Source organism: Cetorhinus maximus, chromosome 22 (assembly GCF_964194155.1).
Source record: "Cetorhinus maximus chromosome 22, sCetMax3.hap1.1, whole genome shotgun sequence".
Lineage (NCBI taxonomy): Eukaryota > Metazoa > Chordata > Chondrichthyes > Lamniformes > Cetorhinidae > Cetorhinus > Cetorhinus maximus.
Genome location: NC_135900.1, coordinates 2,674,049 through 2,694,320, shown reverse-complemented (window position 1 = coordinate 2,694,320; position 20,272 = coordinate 2,674,049).

Below are 20,272 nucleotides of genomic sequence, written 5' to 3'. Positions count from 1 at the left end.
TTTACGTGTTTAGCATTTCAAACCGAGCTTCTTTTGATGAGTCAAAGCCTCCAGACCAGCCGTCTCCAACTCAATTAAATCCCACACATTCACATATAGAGGAACTACCCAAACCCCACCATTAAACTACTTTTGCAATAAATCACAATAATATTATGAGAATTATTATACTTTCGTGACAGTAGTTGCATCACCAAGCTCTCAATATTATTCACTAACTCCCGTAGCTGTGCTTATTCCACATACACCGTTAGGACATGCAGAACTGTTTAGCATTTCATCAGCTCCAATACGCACACTCTCGCTCAGTGCTGGCACTTGGAGTGTCAACCCAATTTTATGCACAAGTCTCTGGAACGGGATTTGAAATCATAAAGTTCAAAGCAAGAATGCAACCCACTGAGCCAAAGCAAACACTTGACACTGGACAGATAGTTGATTTTTTCTTACAATTACTCATTCTTGGGAAGTATGCATTCCTGGAACAGCTGACATGAATTGCTCATCCACAGTTACCTCAAGATGGTTGCGCTGAACCTTCTTCAATCTCTGGTAGTGGTTTGATACAGCTCAATGGCTTTCCAGGTCACTTCAGAGGGCAGTTAAGTCTCAACCACATTTTGTGGGGCTGGGGTCACATAGACTGGGTAAGGACAGCAGCTGCAATATTGCAGCCCTGTCCTACTCCGAAGGACATTAATGGACCTGGATTTTTATGTCAATCCAACAGCTTCATGGTCACTTTTACTGCTTTTCATTTCAAGATTTTCTTTTTAACTTGAATTCAAATTCTGAAAATACCATATTGAGATTTGGGTTGACGTGCTCTGGATTGCTATCCAGTAACATAATGCCCAGACTATCATATTCTATGTTTTAACATAATAGCCTCAGTTTTGCAGTCAGCAAATGGTTACCACCGTTAGTCACACTGATATTTGCCCACCGATTTACTATGGGCTTTTCCACAGGAACGTGTGGTAATTAGGGGCAGGGTTTTTAGCTTGGTGAGCGGGCACGTGCCCGACCCGCCGGAGCGTTAAATAAAGCGGGTTTTTGTTGGCTGAGCGTGCCGACGTCAATGCGCACTCTCGCAGTGTTTCGCTAGGCGGGCGTAGATGGAGACGGGGGCTCGTCGGCCATTAATTCAGTGGCCAGTCAAGGCCCGAGGGGCACCAATTGTCTCCGACTTTACACATAGTCTGTGCGATTTCTAGGCCATCGCATGGGCAGGCGGGCAGGACACAATTGGCAAAACTTCATCCACGGGCGGGATAAGAGGGGTTAGTGGCCTTGTCAAAGTGATTAGTGAGGAGTGCAGTATATCACTCGCTGCTGCTGCTTGCTTCTGTAAGCGCGACAGCTTCATTTCACTTCAAAGCTGCATTCAGATATTCTAGAGGCTTCCGTTCAGGACTTAACTGTTGTTTTCCAGACCCCCGAAGGATTCATACTACTTAGGGCCTTCCAGGTATCAGACAGCCTTCCCTTACCCTGGGAATGGGGATTATAGTCTCCGCTGGAGGAAGAGAAGGCCAGAAGGGAGAGGAGGCCGGGTGTCCCTACTCAGCTTCCAGGGGAGGGACCTGTGGGAGGAAAGGCTCGGGCACAAGGGCTGCAGGGCCAACAGGAAGGCCAAGGTGGAAGGGGCCGCAGAACAAGCCACTATCCTGCTGCCAGGGTTTACAGGCGGCAATGCAGCTACCTCAATATGTCTGAGGTGCAATGCCGAAGGAGGCTCCGACTGTTAAGAGAGACAGTGACCTCTGTCTGTCAGATGGTGGGCCCTGAGATCAGCTCTGACTGTGTGGGTGAACACCCCATGCCAGTGGCTCTGAAGGTCACAGTGGCTCTCGGCTTCTATGCCTCTGGCTCTTTGCAGGGGGTCAGTGGGGGATCTGTGTGGAGTCTCCCAATCAGCTGTCCACAGTTGGGTCAAACTGGTCACGGACGCTCTGTTCAGGCGGGTATTGTCTTTCATTCATTACCATACAGACGAGGCCAGCCAGACACAGTGAGCCAGAGGCTTCACAGAGATTGCTGGCTCACCCCGCGTCCAGGGTGCAATTGATTGTAGCCATCGAGGCACCAGCGGGTCAGCCGGGTGCCTTCGTCAACAGGAAGGGATTCCACTCCCTTCGTGCATCATGGTGCCCTCGTCTTTCCATTATCAATGGGGATTCCAGGTTCCAGGCTCACATCAATATAGAGACAACACTGGAATGGTTGCAATAACCGACATTCCCACCTCAGTGCACTGCACTCTTACCTTCCTCTGGCACCCCAGCCTCACCGCAGCTGCCTGACCGAGATGCATGGCACCTTTCCAAGTCCAGGGCTTCCTGCTCGTATCGCGAGAGGATGAGGAGGTGTGGGGGCCCCTCGCCAGTCCGTGACCTCTCTGCATTGTTATGGGATGTTTTTTCCGGAAGGGACAGAGGAGCATTGATGAGTCCGCCCTCTACCTGCAGCACCATTGCAGCCTGGCCAACCCCACCTGAGGAACACCTCACAGGGCACAGCCGATTCATGACCCTGGAGTCGCTAGGCACTCAGTCCAAGCAGCCAGGGCTCACCCCCTTGGCCAGATCCTGCCTCATTGACATTTGGCACTCAGACTGTAACACTCCTGAGGTCCACAGGGGGATGGGCAGCTCTTACCTGTTCTGCAGAGTGACCCATGCCAACAGGGTACTCACCCTTCCTGATCGCAGGAGGTTGTTGAAGCCTTTCGGGCACTGTACCCACGTGCACCTCCCCACGTCACGGCTGCCGACCACCTCCTCCCAGGCCTTTTTGCTGAGGTGGGGGTGCTGCCTCCTCTCGTCTCTGGGGACAAGTGTTTCTCTCCTCGCTTCCACCTCCTCCAGGAGGGCTGTGAGGCACTCCTCCGGGAAATGCCCCTCCAACCTGCCCTCCCGCCTGCCGTGTCCACCCGCTGTGGTCTCTGTTCACACGACTTCCGTGTACCTCGGTGGCAGCTTTCCAGGAGCTGCTGGTCACCATTGGACCTGGCGGACATCATGCCCCCACCCCCGCCCACCCCTTCACACACATTCCAGGCCATGTATCAGGCTGGGCTGGCCTTAACTGGCCTGTGTAAAATTGCAGAGCGCTGCTCATTGCGGGCGGTGGTCAGCTCCCCGACTGTCCCTGTCTGCCCCTCCCCTGGCGATCCTGCATGTCAAGGGTCAAATCCTGCCCTAGGAAACCATTTCAGTGCATTGCTCTCTACAGAAAATCTGGGACCTATGTGAACAAGACAAGCAACTGGAATATCTCCTTACCCAATCAACTTGAAGAGTCATTAATCAGCAGCGCTGAGTCCTTGGACAGCACCTTCCAAACCCAAGGCCACTGCCATCGAAAGACAAGAGTAGCAGATAGATGGGAACACCAACACCTGGAAGTTCCCCTCCAAGTCACTCACCATCCTGACTTGGAAATATATCGGCGTTCCTTCACTGTCACTGGGTCAAAATCCTGGAACTCCCTCCCTAACAGCACTGTGGGTGTACCTACACCACATGGACTGCAGCGGTTTAAGAAGGCAGCTCACCGCCACCTTCTCAAGGGCAACTAGGGATGGCCTAGCCAGTGACGCCCACACCTCATGATGAATAAAATAAATCTCTCATCCAGCAAATGTACCTGAGCCGGCAAAAGTCACCTCTGGGTGATGAGCGCCAACACACTTGGGAAATGAGCCTTTGAGTGAGCTACAACATCTGCGATTTTGTCCTTCCATGAGATGCCCAGAAGGTGCAAAAAAACAGGGAGGCTGGAAGTTGTTGAGCTTCCTTTCTCAATAGCTGTAAGTCAGCCACGTTTCACAGCTGTACAGCAGGGTGCTGAGAACACAGGCCTGATAAACCAGCTTGATGTTATTCAGCACACGATTCATGAATCAACCACAGGCGGTAGCCGCTCTCCTTATGTGTGTATTGGGTTCTGCATCAAGAGACAGATTGTTTAGATTTGCCACAGTGTTGGTCTTTCCAGTGTAACTGGATATTTAAGTCCCAACATTTTCTGGCGAGTTAAGTACAGCAACTTCATGGGTTCTGTGTGCTTCAATACCGAGTCTCTCCATGAGAGAGTGAAGTTTGTGAGTAGGGGGGCATCTCAGCCACTAACTTCCTGAATTCCATGTTTAACTGCACATCTGCAGGTGCCAGTATCTTGCTGTCCTGTTTGCTCAGCGGTAACAGTGAGCATTTATAGTCTCATTATTTTCACTGTCATACCTGAGCCATTGTATCCTTAATAAGCATCTCACCTGTTTTTCATAATTCATACTTACTTTCCACTTTCGTAATGTGTTACAGTTTGTTAATGCAACATGTTTACTGAGCTAAACAACCTTCCAGACAGAAGAAGTGAGTGCTAAAAAGGTATTAAGGGAATCACCAAGAACATGTTTGAAGAGGGTGTTTGTCTGGCGGCTTTTTAAGGATAGGAGACAGTTTGCATGATGTTGGGGGTTGTAGGGAGTAGGGCCAAGGAGGTGAAGATACTGCCACCAATGGTAACGAGATCAGAGAAGGAGGTTGAAGGAAGCGTGGCTCAGATGGCGGAAGGTTGTCACCAGTACTGTCACCAACGATGGGGCAAGAGAAGGTTTGTAGAGGGTGTTACAGGGAGCAGGACTAAGAGGACTAAAAATCCACTATTAATAAAGTGAACTGGAGCTGCATAATTAAGAGGCTAGAGATACAGAGCTGACTGGTACAGGCAGTCACGGGAGTGGGAAGGGGTGTTTAAACGAGGAATAGAATTTTTCAGGAGAAGCTGTTTAACACATTTCCATTGTGGAAGCTGCTGTTTGGAGCCACCTTCACATCCCTCAGCCAAGCTGCAAGCAGATGTCAGCTGCTTTGAATTGTTCTCTTGGAACTATCAGCAATGCTGGAGAAAGATTTCATTCTGCTAAAGCTCAGGAACTCCAGACTCAAACCCTAAAGAGATGCTTATAATTTGGAACATGATTGTGGCTGGAATCTCTTTTTATTCTTCATTTTGCAACCTTTTCTTTGATGAGTTTTCCTCCCATTTTAAAGTGTACCTGTTAAGGACACTTGCCAAGGGGCTGATTGCAGTTTCCAGGGATCTATTCAGCGAGACTGTTAATGGGCATGAGCAGCTGTGGAAAGGGGAACCTCCACAGCTTTTGACCCAATGATTGGCCACCAGCCCCGGAAGGTATGTTTGAAAATTCGTCCTTGGGGATGAGGGCCTTGCTGGCAAGGTCGGGATTTATTGTCCATCCCTCATTTCCAGATGGTTGTAAGCCACCCTTAAGCAGAAAAGTGAGTTAAAAAGGGTGGGAGGAGGCTCATTTGGAGCATAAGCACCAGTAAAGACTTGATGGGTTGAATGGCCTGTTTCTGTGCTGTAAATTCTCCGTAACCTCTGCAGCATATGTGGTCCATTGCTCCCACATGGCTATTATTCTTTGTAGTGGATTTGATACTGAGGAGTTTGCTACATTACTTCAAAGGGCAGTTAAGAGTCAGCCACATTGGTGGAGGACTGGAGTCACATATAGGCCCAGATTAAGAAAGGACAACAGATTTCTTTTTCCTGATGGACACTAGTGAACTACTTGGGGTTTTATGACAATCCGACATCTGCAGGGTCATTTTTAGTGATACCAGCCTTTTATTTCCAGATTCTTAAAACTCAAATGGTGGGATTTTTAACTCACGTTTACCTGGATGATTAGCCGAGTAATCTAACCATTACACCCCCATGAAAAGTCACATAGAATGGTGATGGGAAACCTGACTACTACTGGAGGAAGAAGAATCTTCATAAACGTCCCAATGATTTGCTGAATAAAAAGAGACCAGGGTCAATCTAGTTCACCTTCTGCCATTTAGGTAGTTACATGATACAGCTCTGCTGGAGTTTTTGACTAGTTGACTAGGAGCCCAGCACGTGAACCAACTGTCTTCAGTACTGAGGGGATGAGCCTTCTTGACCTCCTCTTGATGCTCTGTCCATTGTAGATCTCTCCATCATCAAGTAGTTCCATTGTGTGTACAGCACAGAAACAGGCCATTTGGCCCAGCTAGTTCATGTTGGTGCTTATGCTCCCTTGAGCCTCCTTTATTTCACCATATCAGCATTTCCTTCTATTCCTTTCTCCCTCTAGCTTCCTCTTAAATGTCTCTATGCCATTTGTCCTAACCACACCTTGGGGTGGCACATTCCACAATCTAACCTCTCTCTGGGTAAATTGTGGTGGCAAGAGAAGAAAGATTTGTATTTTTATAGTTACAACTTTAGAAAGCCTAAAGTACTTGACATTCAATTACGTACTTTTGAAGTTGTAATGAAGTGAAGTGCGACAGCCAATTTGCCTACCAGCTATAACAGCAATGAGATAATGATCAGATAAACTCTTTTTAGTGATATTGTTTGAAGGATCAATATCAGCCAGGATATCAGGCAGAACCATCCTGCTCCTCTACAAAATGGCGCCGAGGGATCTTTTATGTCCCCTTGAGAGGGCAGACAGGCTGACACCCAAAAGGCAGCACCTCCGACAGTGCAGCAGTCCCTCAGCACTATGTCAGTTTGAATTTTGTGGCCAAGCTTCTGGGGTGGGCCTTGAATGCTGACTGAAGGATGAGAGAGCTACCCATTGAGCCAATGTTGAGTAAACAAATGTTCGTCCATCCTTTCTGAGGATAAACAATATCATGTGCCTCCAAACCCATCATTCAAATGTCATGAGACGCTCTCTGTGGCAATTTCCCACTGATAACTTATTTCAGGGTCGTAACAGATTAAATAATTCAGCAATGTTTGTTCACTGTTGTATTTTCTCTGTGGTACGCTTTGACATATTTTTATTCCCATGTCATTTTTTGACCCTAAAGTGGTCAAACCCAATATATCAAGAGCATTCCTGGATAAATGAGATGAAATCTTCCAACCCATTACATTGCAAAGACAGTACTTATTTGAAACCGTCCAACTTCAGATGGCATTTTATTCTGGTGCCAAAAGAAGTCATCAGTTTGCAGTTTGTTGCATTAAAATCAGACCTCATTGACATCAGTTACAGGTTTCACCTGGTTGGACAGTCTAGAACACAGGGAGAGTCTAGAACACAGGGGAAAAGTCCAGAATACAGGAAGAGTCTAGAATATGGTGAGAGTCTAGAACGTGAGGGAGAGTCTGGAACACAGGGTAAGTCTGGAACACAGGAGAGTCTAGGACACAGGGTGAGTCTGGAACACAGGAGAGTCTAGAACACATGGGCACCATCTCAGAATAAGGGGACAATCATTTTGGACTCAGATGAGGAGAAATTTCTTCAATCACAGGGTTGTGAATCTATGGAATTCTTCACCCCAGAGTGTTTTGGATGCTCCATCGTTGATCATATTCAAGAGAGAGGTTGATAGTTTTTTGGATACTAAGGGAATTCAAGGGATATGGGGGTATTGGTGGAAAGTGGAGTTGAGGTAGAAGATCTGCCATGATCTTATTGAATGGTGGAGCAGACTCGAAGGTCAAATGGTCTAGCCCATGTTGTTAACACCGGGAGAGGAGGGGAATTTTTTAGAAAACACACTATTGTGAGCTGGAACGTGCTGCCTTGAAAGGGTAGGGTGGAAGCAGATCCAATAGTAACTTTCAAAAGGGAATTGACTGTAACACAGAATCACACAATGTGGAAGGAGGTCATTTGTCCCATTATGCCAGTGCTATCTCTGAAAGAGATATCCAGTTAGCTTAGATTTTTCACTTGATAGGTGTTAGTTGAATGTAAGTTGTCAGTAAACTCAACCTAGTAGCCATGTTATTGTAGTCAGCAAAATAAGTCGTGAGAAATCTGCTGAGAATATGCAAACAGTCAGTTAATGACACTGAAATGAGCCACTTGGGCTTTCTCAGGCGGCTTGGCTTTGCTTCCATGAACAGCTGCTCACGAGCAAAGAAAAACTCTAATCCTTGTGGTTATGACTACCTCCTTTAGTTACCAGGCCCTCTGGAATACTGCTATCAAAGAGAGACCCAGAAGTTTAATGGCTACCATGTGCTTACTCCCTATCTTTTGTTCAGTTAACAATATTCAAGTACCATACATGGAATCATAGGGCTGGACTTTCTGGGAGGGGTGCGGTGGGGGGGTGGCGGGGAGGGGTGGGGGTTGCGGGGGGGTGTAAGCCGGGGGGCATTGGCACCCTGACCTCGGGATAGAAATTGCTAGAAGCAGGACCTGCTCTGCAGTTTAACTACAGTCAGCAACGTAATTGGCTGCCTGTGGGTCTGCCGACCAAATAAGGACTGTGGCATCAAGGCAGCATTTGACCGAGTGTGGCATCAAGGATCCCTAGCAAAACTGGAATCAATGGGAATCAGGGGAAAAACTCTCCTCTGGTTGGAGTCATACCTAGCACAAAGGAAGATGGTTGTGGTTGTTGGAGGTCAGTCATCTCAGCTCCAGGACATCACTGCAGGAGTTCCTCAGGGTAGTTTCCTCGGCCCAACCATCTTCAGCTGCTTCACCGATGACCTTCGTTCCATCATAAGGTCAGAAGTTCAGCACCACTCATGACTCCTCAGATATTGAAGCAATCCATGTCCAAATGCAGCAAGACCTGAACAATATTCAGACTTGGGCTGACAAGTGGCAAGTAACATTTGCACCACAGAAGTTCCAGGCAAGTTCCAACAAGAGAGAATCTAACCATTGCCCCTTGACATTCAATGGCATTACCATTGCTGAATCCCCCACTATCAACATCCTGGGGGTTACCATTGATCAGAAACTGAACTGGACTAGCCACATAAATACTGTGGCTACAAGAGCAGGTCAGAGGCTAGGAATCCTGTGACGAGTAACTCACCTCTTGACTCCCCAAAGCCTGTCCACCATCTACAAGGCACAAGTCAGGAATGTGATGGAATACTCCCCACTTGCCTGGATGAGTGCAACTCCAAAAACACTCAAGAAGCTGAACACCATCCAGGACAAAGCACCCTGCTTGATTGGCACCACATCCACAAACATTCACTCCCTCCACCACCAACGCACAGTAGCAGCAATGTGTACCATCTACAAGATGCACTGCAGGAAATCACCAAGGCTCCTTCGACAGCCCCTTCCAAACTCATGACCACTACCATCTAGAAGGACAAGGGCAGCAGTTACATAGGAACAACACCACCTGGAAGATCACCCCATCCCCCCGTCCCCCAAGCCACACACCATCCTGACTTGGAAATATGTCGCCGTTCTTCACTGTCGCTGGGTCAAAGTCCTGGAATTGCCTTCCTAACAGCACTGTGGGTGTACCTACATTACATGGACTGCAGCGGTTCAACAAAGCATGTCATCACCGTCTTCTCAAGGGAAATTAGGGATGGGCAATAAATGCTGGTCCAGCCAGCGATGCCTACAACCCATGAATGAATATTGAAAAAAGCTCGGTCAGTAGTGGTGCTACCGAGCTACTCCCGGTGATGGACATTGAAGTCCCGCACCCAGAGTACATGCTGTTCCCTTGCCGCACACAGTGCTTCCTCTGAGTGGTGTTCAACACCAAGAGATACTGTAAGGGGATGAGTGCCCATTGCGGAGTCTCACTCACGCCCAGAGCCGTACTCCGGATGAACGGGAATGGGTAACTCAATACCAAGCAATGTGTGAAAACAGCAGTTTGTATTTGGCAACTATTAAACAATTATTAATGATTAAAAGAAAATGAAAGAAAGATCATGTTATTAAAAAGAAAGGAAAAAAAATATAAAAAGCAAGGAAGAAAACGACTTTACACACGATACATAGTATATTACAGATACATAGTATATTACAGATACATAGTATATTACAGATACACGCTGTATTGCAAATGTTAACCCCAAATTGTTCTGTTCGTGACAACTCCCCAAAATGATAAAATTCCCCTTGGTTCATACATCACCAAGTCTCCGAGTAACCAGATGGGCACTTTGCTCTGTCTCTCTTTTCACGGTCCTTCCTCTCGCAATCTCGAGCGGTTGACTATTCCACTCTGGCTGCAGCAGTGATTCATGGAAGCAGTATCCCTTAAAGCCAAATTTCTGACTCCATTCCAGCCTTTTGAGGTTTTACTCAGGTGTTCCTAAAGTAAGCACCTGGAAAGCACGAGTACTTATCAATTCTCCTCAGAAGCACTGCAAAGCCTCATAGACTTTGCCATGTTTAAGTTGTTTGTGCATCTTTTGATGGTGTCTCCCATCTGCCAACAATCAGGTTGTGTGTCCATCAATCGAACTCCATCTCCTGGTTCCATACCATAGCTGACCACCCCATGGCTATTCATTGTCCTGGCCTGTAGTTCAAGGATCATCGAACGCAGTCAGAAAAAGCACTTCTGATAAACAAAATACAACTTTTATTTTAGTAGTCTAGCTTGAAAAGGGAAAGTAAAGATGTAGACCAAATACCAGCTGTGAATGGCCAGTAAGAGAAACAAGGTCTTGGGAAAACATGTCTACAGTTAATAATATCACTACTGATAAGTAGTTAAGTGTTTGATTTAATCAAAGGACAAGCATACAAGGTCTACAAGGTAACTAAATATTCAATACGAGCTTAAAATCAAGAGCAAAGCAGAAATAAAATGCAAAAATACAAAATTGCAAAAATGAGTGGTTGCAGGCCTCATACCTACAGCACTGATTCATCATCTGAGGGGGTACGATAAGCGGTAATCAGCAGGAGGTTTCCTTGCCCATTTTCGACCTGATGCCATGAGACTTCATGGGGTCCGGAGTCGATGTTGAGGACTCCCAGGTCAACTCCCTCCCGACTGTGTATACCACTGTGCCACTAGCTCTAGCGATGGTAGTGTCTGGGACATTGTCCATAAGGTGTGAAATTGTCTGTAAGATATGCCTCAGAATGTTATTCAGAGAATCATAGAATTGGTCTTTGAATGAGATGCTGAGTACCAGTCAAAGTTGTGCATAAATGTAGTTGAGTTGACAGTGCCTCCATCAGGAGACCGACACAGAGAGATGAGGTGTTCAGAAGTTGGTACTGGTGGTTCAATTACTATATCGGTTGACTAACTGTGAAACCTACACTATGCTCACAGTGGTCTTCTGTGCTCGCCACGCCAATGGCAGGGATAGTTCGCCTGGTTTATAGAGCCTATGTCAGCTAATCTGCTATCCTGTAGAGTGACAATGTGGACATCAAACAAATGAGCTGATCACCTCTTTTAGTCATGCCGATTAAGGGATAAATATTGGGTAGGACTTTCCCTCTTCTCTACATAGTGATCATGGGATCTTTTATGTCCACCTGAGAGGGTAGATGGGACCTCGATCTAATGTTTAATTCAAAAGGCTGCACCTCTGTCATTGCAACACTCCCTCAGGACAGCACTGTCTGTACGGATCATGTACTTTAGTCCTGACAAAGGCCTTGAACTATAACTCAGAGATGAGAGTGCTGAGTCACAGTGGACAAAGATTGTCCTTTTTTGTTGTAATTGTTGTTTAAGTGCAAGTGTCTGTTTTACAAGTGAACATTTGATGAAGTCGGAATTGAGTGCAGTAATTGAAGAACGCTGCATTCAGTTCATGGAGCGTGTGATTCAGTTATGGAGACAGTCTACTTTAATAACCCTGAGGTGGAACTATTACCGTAGCAATTGCAGTCAAGGATCTTGGCAACATCATGGACCATCAGAGGTAAGCTCGAGAGAACATTGTCTGAATCAAAGCTGCAATCATTCCCCACAGCTGTCTTCTTATTTGGTTTTCTGCAGTACATGTTGTTCAATCATTTTCTTGAAGTTAGTGACTTATTGAGTAGCTGGCAACAGTGCTGCCCATGGCTGTTCTGTTGAAGGGATGAGATCATCACTGTCGCAGTTTAATGACTGTGGGTTAGAATAGATAAGTCGCACGAGAAAAATAATTTACTGGGAGCCGGAGGTAGCTGGTGTTTGTAATGATATTGCAATGTTATAATAGCGTTCAGAATCAATAGCTTTGATATGAGAATTCTGCTGGTGGCAATGGGGAGGATGTATCCCTGAGTGCACATAGTACACATATAAAGGTATAATAGTGTTGGTGAGGTTGGATGACAGGTATGGTTACAAAATTTCAACAGATTAGTAGAAAAAAGTTTCATAAACTCTATATTATACTAATCTATACCTATCTTTCAGATGAAACGGTAAACTGAGTTCTCCAACTACCCTCTCTGGTGGATGCAAAAAGTCCCATGGTACGGTAAGAAGATGAGCAGGGGTTTTCTCCCTGGTGTCCTGTCCAATATCTACCTCAGAACTAATATCACGAAAAAACAGATTATCTAGTCATTTATCTAAAGGCTGTTTGTGGGAGCTTGCTGTGCACAAATTGGTTGCTGTGTTCCCCTATGTTATGACAGTCAATATATTCATTGGTTGTAAAGCGCTTTGATAATCCTGAGGTTGTGAAAAGCACTATATAGATTCAAATCCTTCCTTCTTTCTTACTTCCCTCCCTCCCTTGATCACTCCTTCCCTTCTTCCTCTACCTGAATCATTGTAAGCACGTTAAAGAATTGCAACTTGGAACACCAACTCACATTAAAAAGTGCCTTTAATATAGAAAAATGTCCCAAAATGCTTGACAGGAGCTATACCAAGAAAAAACTGACACATAAGGAGATAGTAGGACAGGCTTGGTCAAAGAAATAGTTTCGAAGGAGCATCTTAAAGGGGGAGAGAGATGTACAGAACAGAGAGGTGGAGGTGTTTAGGGAGGGAATTCCTCAGCCTGAGGCAATGGCAGCTGAAGTCAGGGATCATGACTGGGATGCTAAAGGGGCCAGAATTGGAGGAATGCAGAGATCTCGGAGGGTTGTCGGGCTGGAGAGATAGGGAGGGGCAAAACCATGGAGGGATCTGAAAACATATTGTTGAACTGTGGTTTTCACTGTAGGAATGAGTGCCAAGACTACTTAAATCTGTCTGCAGCTGAAATTGGAAACACATTCTGTGACAAGTTATTAAAATAATTGATCTGAATCTAGCCTATTGTAATTTCTTATTTCACTGCTCAGTAAGGTGTTCTTTAAGATAGCGGGCAGCATCCGCTCCAGAGGAGGTGGAGTTTTGAACATGAAGTTATGGGTGTCGCTTTAGTGTTCATGAATAAAACATGTTGTCAATCTCTCCTTTGCCCCCCAACCTTTCACTGGCCTTCTATCCAGCTTCACCAGCTCCACCCACCCCCTTAAGCAGTATAAATTTCATCACATTTCTGCTTCTCTGTAGCTCTGAAGAAGGGTCATACGGACTCAAAACGTTAACTCTGTTTTTCTCTCCACAGATGCTGTCAGACCTGCTGAGATTTTCCAGCATTTTCTGTTTTTCTATCATTAAAATGCAGATACACTGATCATTATCTCACTGTTGTTTATCGGATCTTGCTGTGTGCAAATTGACTGCTCTGTTTGGCTACATTCAACGTCCTTTAGAAAGTTGCGAAGGTTCACATGACGCTGTCTAAATTTCAACTCTTTGGCCGGGACATTCCGTGCCTGCTGGTGTCGGCCATGTTTTGGTGGTGTGAGCGGACAATATGACCTGATCAGTTTCACGACAGCGTGAAACCAGTTCACGATCGTCCGCTTAACCCGCTGATGCTGGGCCGCGTTCTCTGCCATCGGGCATCGGGGACCTCATTGTCATACATCAGCAAATCATTATTAGGCCAGCCCTCTGGAATCGTCCCCCCCCGCTGGACCGTCTGCCCACGTTGGTGGCAAAGCACGCGACGTGTTTCACAACAGCACATAGCGACGTGCACCTGGCGAGCTGCACTTCACTCAGGACCTCGAGGTCTGTTTGTCTACCTTGCTTCGGGCAGCACTCGCAGTCTCAGCGCCAGGATTCACAGGCAGCACCACATCACTTTTAGGGAGGCTCACGGGCAGGTCTCTACCTACTGGACTGGGGGGTTGTGTTGGAATGGGTGCAGTTGGGCGGGTTCCCGATTGGTGCCCCTGGTTGGGGGGGGGAGGGGGGCGTGCCGCCATTTTATGCGGGCAGGCCAATTAAGGCCCGCCCAGCGTGATGTGCGCCAGGAAACGCTATGCGCTCCCTGCGTGGGCGGTGGGGGGGGTGGGGATTCCCTGAGCCGGGAGCTCGGTCTTTTGCGCAAAGTGCTGCCTCAAGGAGATCGGCTCAGGTTTCAAGCAGTGAGTAAAGATTAGAAAAAAAGTTACTGACGTCCCCTTCACGTGACACTGTCACATGAGCTGGGACATGTCAATTTCCTTCATTTAGATATTTCATACAAATTTTAATACCCTCATGAAACCTCATCCCGCCCGTGGGTGAGGTTTCATGTTTTTTCTGTAGGCCGCCTGGGCTCTTCGCCTGCCCAACAACCTTAAGGTTGGACGGGCTGGTCTATTAATCAGTTTAATTACTTTTTTAAGGGCCTTAATAGGCTTTTGGCAGTTCGGTGGGCGTGCAGCCGACTTGGCTGTGACCCCCTCGAACAGAAAATCTAAATGACCCCGGGTGACGTCGGGATGCACGCTCGACGTTACCCTGTGTCATTTTACACGTCAGCGAGCGGGCCCCACCCCCACTCGCCGACCGGAAGATGCAGCCCATGGATTTTAAGGATGAGATAAAACAGTTCAATAACACCAATTCTGGAGCACAGGATTCGATGGGTTGATTTTGATCGATGTCTCCCAAATTCCTTTCAGTTCTTGTTGATGACACGAGGTGGTCTCCCAGCACTTTCAGTAAATAGTTCACTGGTTGAGTACTTGCTTTTCAATGTTCCTCACAATGATTCCCCCCTTTTTCTCTTGACAGGGGTTTTCAGAGAGAGAGCAGGTTATATAGATATGAGGAGAAAAAAACACATTAGTGTGGAATTAATGGAATCTTCCACATACAGGAGAAAAGGGTTTTTGGTCTTGAAGCTATTCAGCTGCATTGCTGTTCACACAAGCCTTGGTCACCTGGTTAGGAGCCAATCAAAATGCTGCTGTCAGGAAGCTCCCTTGGTCCAGGACTCCTCTCCAATACCATCCTGTCCCTCATGGCACATTCAGTTCCAGGGCTGCAACGTTGTATATATCTCTCATCCTGTTTCAGTGGACATGTCTTTCAACCTGCAGCCATTGTAATTTTAATTCACTGTCCTACAGAAAATAAAAAGATAAGTTCTTTACAACAGTCCAACAGAAATAAAAATGTATGTTCCTTACGCACTCTAGTGAGAGTATATGTACAGCACTGTCAAAATTCCACTTGTCCCCTCAGGTAAAAGATGTAAAAGATTTGATGACATTATTTTGAAGAAGATGAAAGGAATTATCTCCTGTGTCCTGGATGATATTTATCCCTTAACTAACATCACTAGCACCGATTATCTGATCATTATCTCGTTCCTGTTTGTGGGAGCTTGCCATGTAGAAATTAGCTGCTGTGTTTCCTATATCGTTACAGTGACTACACTTCAAACTTGCTTTCATTTGCTGTCAACTGCTTTGAAACATTCCTGAGGTCATGAAAGGTGCCGTATAAATGCAAATTCATTCTTCTTTAACAGGAGGCAAGATATGTGCCAAGGTAATGATTTGTCAGTCTATTTTATTGAAAGGATACAGAGGCATTGGAGAAGATGCAGGAAAGATTTACTGGAGTAGCACCAAAGCTGAGAGAGTTTAACTATCAGGAAAGATCGAACCAGCTGGGACTCTTTTCACCAGAAAAGGGGAGGTCGATGGGCGACCTAATTAAGTTCTTTTAAGATTAATAAATGGTTTGATAGAATAGACACAAGGAAGATGTTTCCAATAGAGGCCAGGAATATATGATAGTCACTAATAAATCCAATAAAAATTCAAGAGGAACTTTTTTTTTACCCCAGAGAGTGATGAGAATGTGGAACTCACTACTACAGGGAGTGATTGAGGTCAATAGTATCGATACATTTAAGGGGAAGCTGGATAAGCACATGAGGGAGAAAAGAACAGAAGGAGAGGGCAATAGGATGAGATGAAGAGGGGTGGGAGGAGGCTCATGTGGAGCATAAACACTGGCATGGACTGGTTAGGCTGACTGGCCTGTTTCTGTGCAGCACATTCATGTCATTCTGTGCAACATTGATTCCTTACAAACCTTTACAGGAACTTTCTGCATAGGCTGTGAAAATACAAGACAACTTCTTGCACTGGTTTCCATGGAGGTTATCCTGTTTATCTCGACAGAATGAATTTTAAATTAAATATGTTAGATCAATATGACATGAAGAGAAACCCAGCACTTTATTCTTCCGCCATTAAAAAAAAACGTACTTCCTGCTGAACAAAAAAAGATGGCTATTACAAGTCACATGACAACAGGATTGGTCCTTTGTTCTAGAAGCTACCAATAGGAGTTACAAGAACAAAAGAATTTCTCTCTCAGCCTGTGGAATCTCACACCTCATTGTACAGACCCCTTGTAATTGACGAAAACAGAGGACGTGCAGACAAACTGGCTCCCCAACCTGAACGGTCACAAAAGAGAGAGATAGGAACTCATTATGCCAGAAGAGATGGTAATAATCACCTCGACTCTCTCCTAGTGAGGGACAATGGATTCTGGCCAGAAGAACAGAAACTGGTTGTTAAGCTGCAATTAACACATTAATGGGCCATGCCACATGACCCAAGCCTCTGGCCTTTTGGACAGTTTTAACATTACACCTTTGGCCTCACAAGCAGTCAGCTGTTTTACCCCCAACCTGTGAATACCATGAAGCAGAACTCCAGGCTGAACAACAGCCTGCTCACTGAAACCTGTCTCTGCTGGAAGATTTCCTACCATCACCTGCAGACCTCATCCAGTCTCTGAGTACCAACTTCATCTCGCGGTGTCAGCACAAATATGAAGAGAACTTTACAACTCCAGTCTTCAGCTGAACTTGAGCTCCTACACAAAAGAATTCCTCACTGGACACTGACTCTGGACTCTGGAAATCACATGAAATAATTTTCATTTCTGTGTTCTTGTATTGTTATTATCCAAAGTTGTAAAACTCTTTTTTCTATCTCACCCTTCCTATGTGTGTGTGTGTGTGTGTGCGTGTTTGTGAGTACTCGAGCGGGATGTTGCAAACACACTTCCCTGGGTTTTGAATGTGAAATAAACTAACCTTCTGATTTAATCATGATGCAGGTTTACAGTGAGTTATTAGTAAATTGGATCACACAAACCGAGGGTTTAAGAAAACATGCACTGCATACTTTAAAAATAATTCGAAATACCTTTTGCTTACAGACAATTAGTGAGAGGGAAGAAGTACAGTTTGCCTGTCTCTCTCCTGTCCGTAACACTAGTCATACAGTGTAAATATGATGCAGTGTCATTACTCAACCAGAACCTGATTGCAGGTTCATTTCTACAGCACGGTTGGCTCGATAGGCCATGTGATGCTCCTGCTCCTGTTCGGTATATTCTTTGATTTATGAATTTTTCATTTTGAGAGCCTGTGTTGTCAACCAGACTCAACAATAAAATACCGCCCCCCCCACCCCGCAACTTCTGAGCATGTTGCTGAGCCGGTGAGAGGCATATCCATGGGGCAGGCAAAACAAATGGTCATCCCTGGCTGTTCTCCCCGTTAAACTGGTTTTCACCTAAAGATTTCTCTCCATTGAGACACATTGGGGGAATTGTCAAAGATTTGCACTAAGTGCGGTAGCGGGCGTGAAAAATGATGTTTTACCCGCCGGCCGCAATGGCGGCTTTTCACACCGTATCATCCCGTTCCCGCCTCATTAATGATGCAGTCATAGGAAACGCGCTGTCTCGCTGGTGGGCGGACTCTGAGTTGCCCACTGTGCTGGGTTTACCTCATCACTTCCTCACTCTAGGCACCTTATTTAAACTGCAGCTGTCAGCACCTTTCTCGATGTTTGCAGCCCAGGTCTGTTCTGGTGAAGACATGGCTCCAAAAGTGAAGAAAAGTGAAGCCCCCTGATTCAGTGACGCATCCCTGGAACGCCCTTCGGACACGGTGGAGGCCCATTGCGATGTCCTCTACCCACCTCCCCTGGCCGCAGGAGGCCCATCAGTTTCACCACTCCGGCTTGGGAGGCGGTGGCAGAGATGGTCAGCGCCAATGCTGCACAGAAGAGGTTGGCCATCCAGTGCAGATAGAGGATGAATGATCTCATCCATGCCCCCAGGGTAAGGCAACCATCCCATCACTCTAAACTCACCCACTCACAAGCCCATCACACATTCACTGGCATCTCACTCACTGCCACCTCAAGGGACATCACCACTCACTCTCTCACACACACCCTCACATCTCCATCTGGCCCCATCTCCTCTGGAGACTGCCTCCTCAGCCCCTTACAATATAAGGAAGTTAACGTTCTTATCCAAATATAGTAATCTAAAATACCCATTTTGTTTAACTCCAAATTCTCACATCACCATTGGACGGACACCACTGTGGAAAGAATGTTGAGTAAACTGGATGTTATGTATTCCCCAGTTTGCTGTCCATCTTTGATGTCTCACTGACCTCAGAGCAGTGCGGAGTTGCCACTAGTTCCAAATCATTTGAGTCGATCACTTCCAAACCATTTCCAAATTATTCCGAATCTAAAAGAGGTTTATTTACAGTACTTACAAATATCTCAGAACTTCAAAGGTTTTTCAAGAATTAGGATTTCAACGCACACATGATCCAAGCCCAGAGACTCCAGTCTTCCTGAAATCATCTGAGTTTCGTTAGCTCTCTAGCTCCACCCACAGGTTTAAGCCATTCAACACAGTGCAACACACACACACACACACACACACACACACACAGCAGTTACCAGGAGAGCATAACGGGCCACATTTTTAGCTGGGCGGGCGGGCGCGCGCCTGATCTGACTGAGCGTAAGATGAAGTGCGATGATGTCGGGCAAGCATCCCGACGTTTGTTTGGCCGGTGCGCGCTGGAGTCGGCAGGATACCCGCCGACAATTAAAAGGCCTTTAAATGATCGATTAACTTGACTTTTCCGCTGCCCGTCCCACCAACCGGCTGGTGGGCAGGTGAAAAGGCCCAAGCGATGCTCATCCCGCCCAGCGGACGAGGCTTCCTAAAGCAAATAAAAAGAAAATAAAAATGTTAAAACTTAATTAGCGACACGTCCCTGCTCATGTGACAGAGTCACGCCAGGGGACACCTTTCATTACGTTTTTATTTTCTTTATTTTTTTTAGACGCCCCCTTCATCTCCCTGAGGCAGCTCTTTGCCTGACAGAGATTTTTATGAAGTGCGCGCGCCTGTGCGTATTCGCCAAGGTCGGACTTGCTCTGCTCACGCATCCAATCCCCCCCACCCGCACAGGCAGCGCTGAGCGCTACTGCTTATGTTTCATGCTGGGCGGGTTTTAATCGGCCAGCACGAAATCACCTTTCGGCCCCGACTGCGGGCAGCGGTCAGCGGTCAGCGGTCAGCTTTCCGACCAGCACTGTCTGCCCCCCCACCAAGCCCGCCCAACGTGGGTGAAATTCTGCCCGATCTAACACAAATCAATGAAACTATTGAACACCAGCCCCTGGTGTGGACTCCCTCGCTCAGTCAGTGCACTTGTAAATGTGGCATAGATTTACCTTTTTATTATGGAAGTGTTCCATAGATGCATTGCTGATTCCAAAAACATGCAACGTTGATTGACTGATCCTCTAGCACTCAACTCTCTGCTTCCTGCCTTTTTCCCCATGTCCCTTAATCCCTTTATTTCCCTAGTAAGTAGCGATTAAACACCTCAACTGACCTTTGTGTCAATAGGCTTCTGGTGGAGTGGGTTTCACATTCTGGTGGCTCTGTGTGAAGAGGTGTTTTTAATCCCTGAATTTCCTTTCAACGAATTCAGCTTTAATTTAAAGATTACAATTCTTTGTCGGGGCGAAGGTTAGCATTTGTAAAAGTTAAGAGAAACCCAGAAGGAAATAGATATCAAGTTAATAATTTATTTCTGAAAGAAAAGTATTAAAGGGCAGGTTATCTGTCAACTGTTTCAGTTTGGTACCCAGCACAAGTTCAGGTTAGAATTTCTACCACACAGAGGGACAGGCCGTTCCTTAGGTGGATGGATTTTTGTTGGGTTGAGGTGTCAAGGGCTATGGATCTGAGGTGGGTAAATGGAGTTGAGTTATGGAACAACCATGAGCTATTTGAGGGGCTGAAGGACCTACTCCTATTCCTAGGGGCTGAATTTTGCCCTCGTTGGTCGGGCGGGTCCA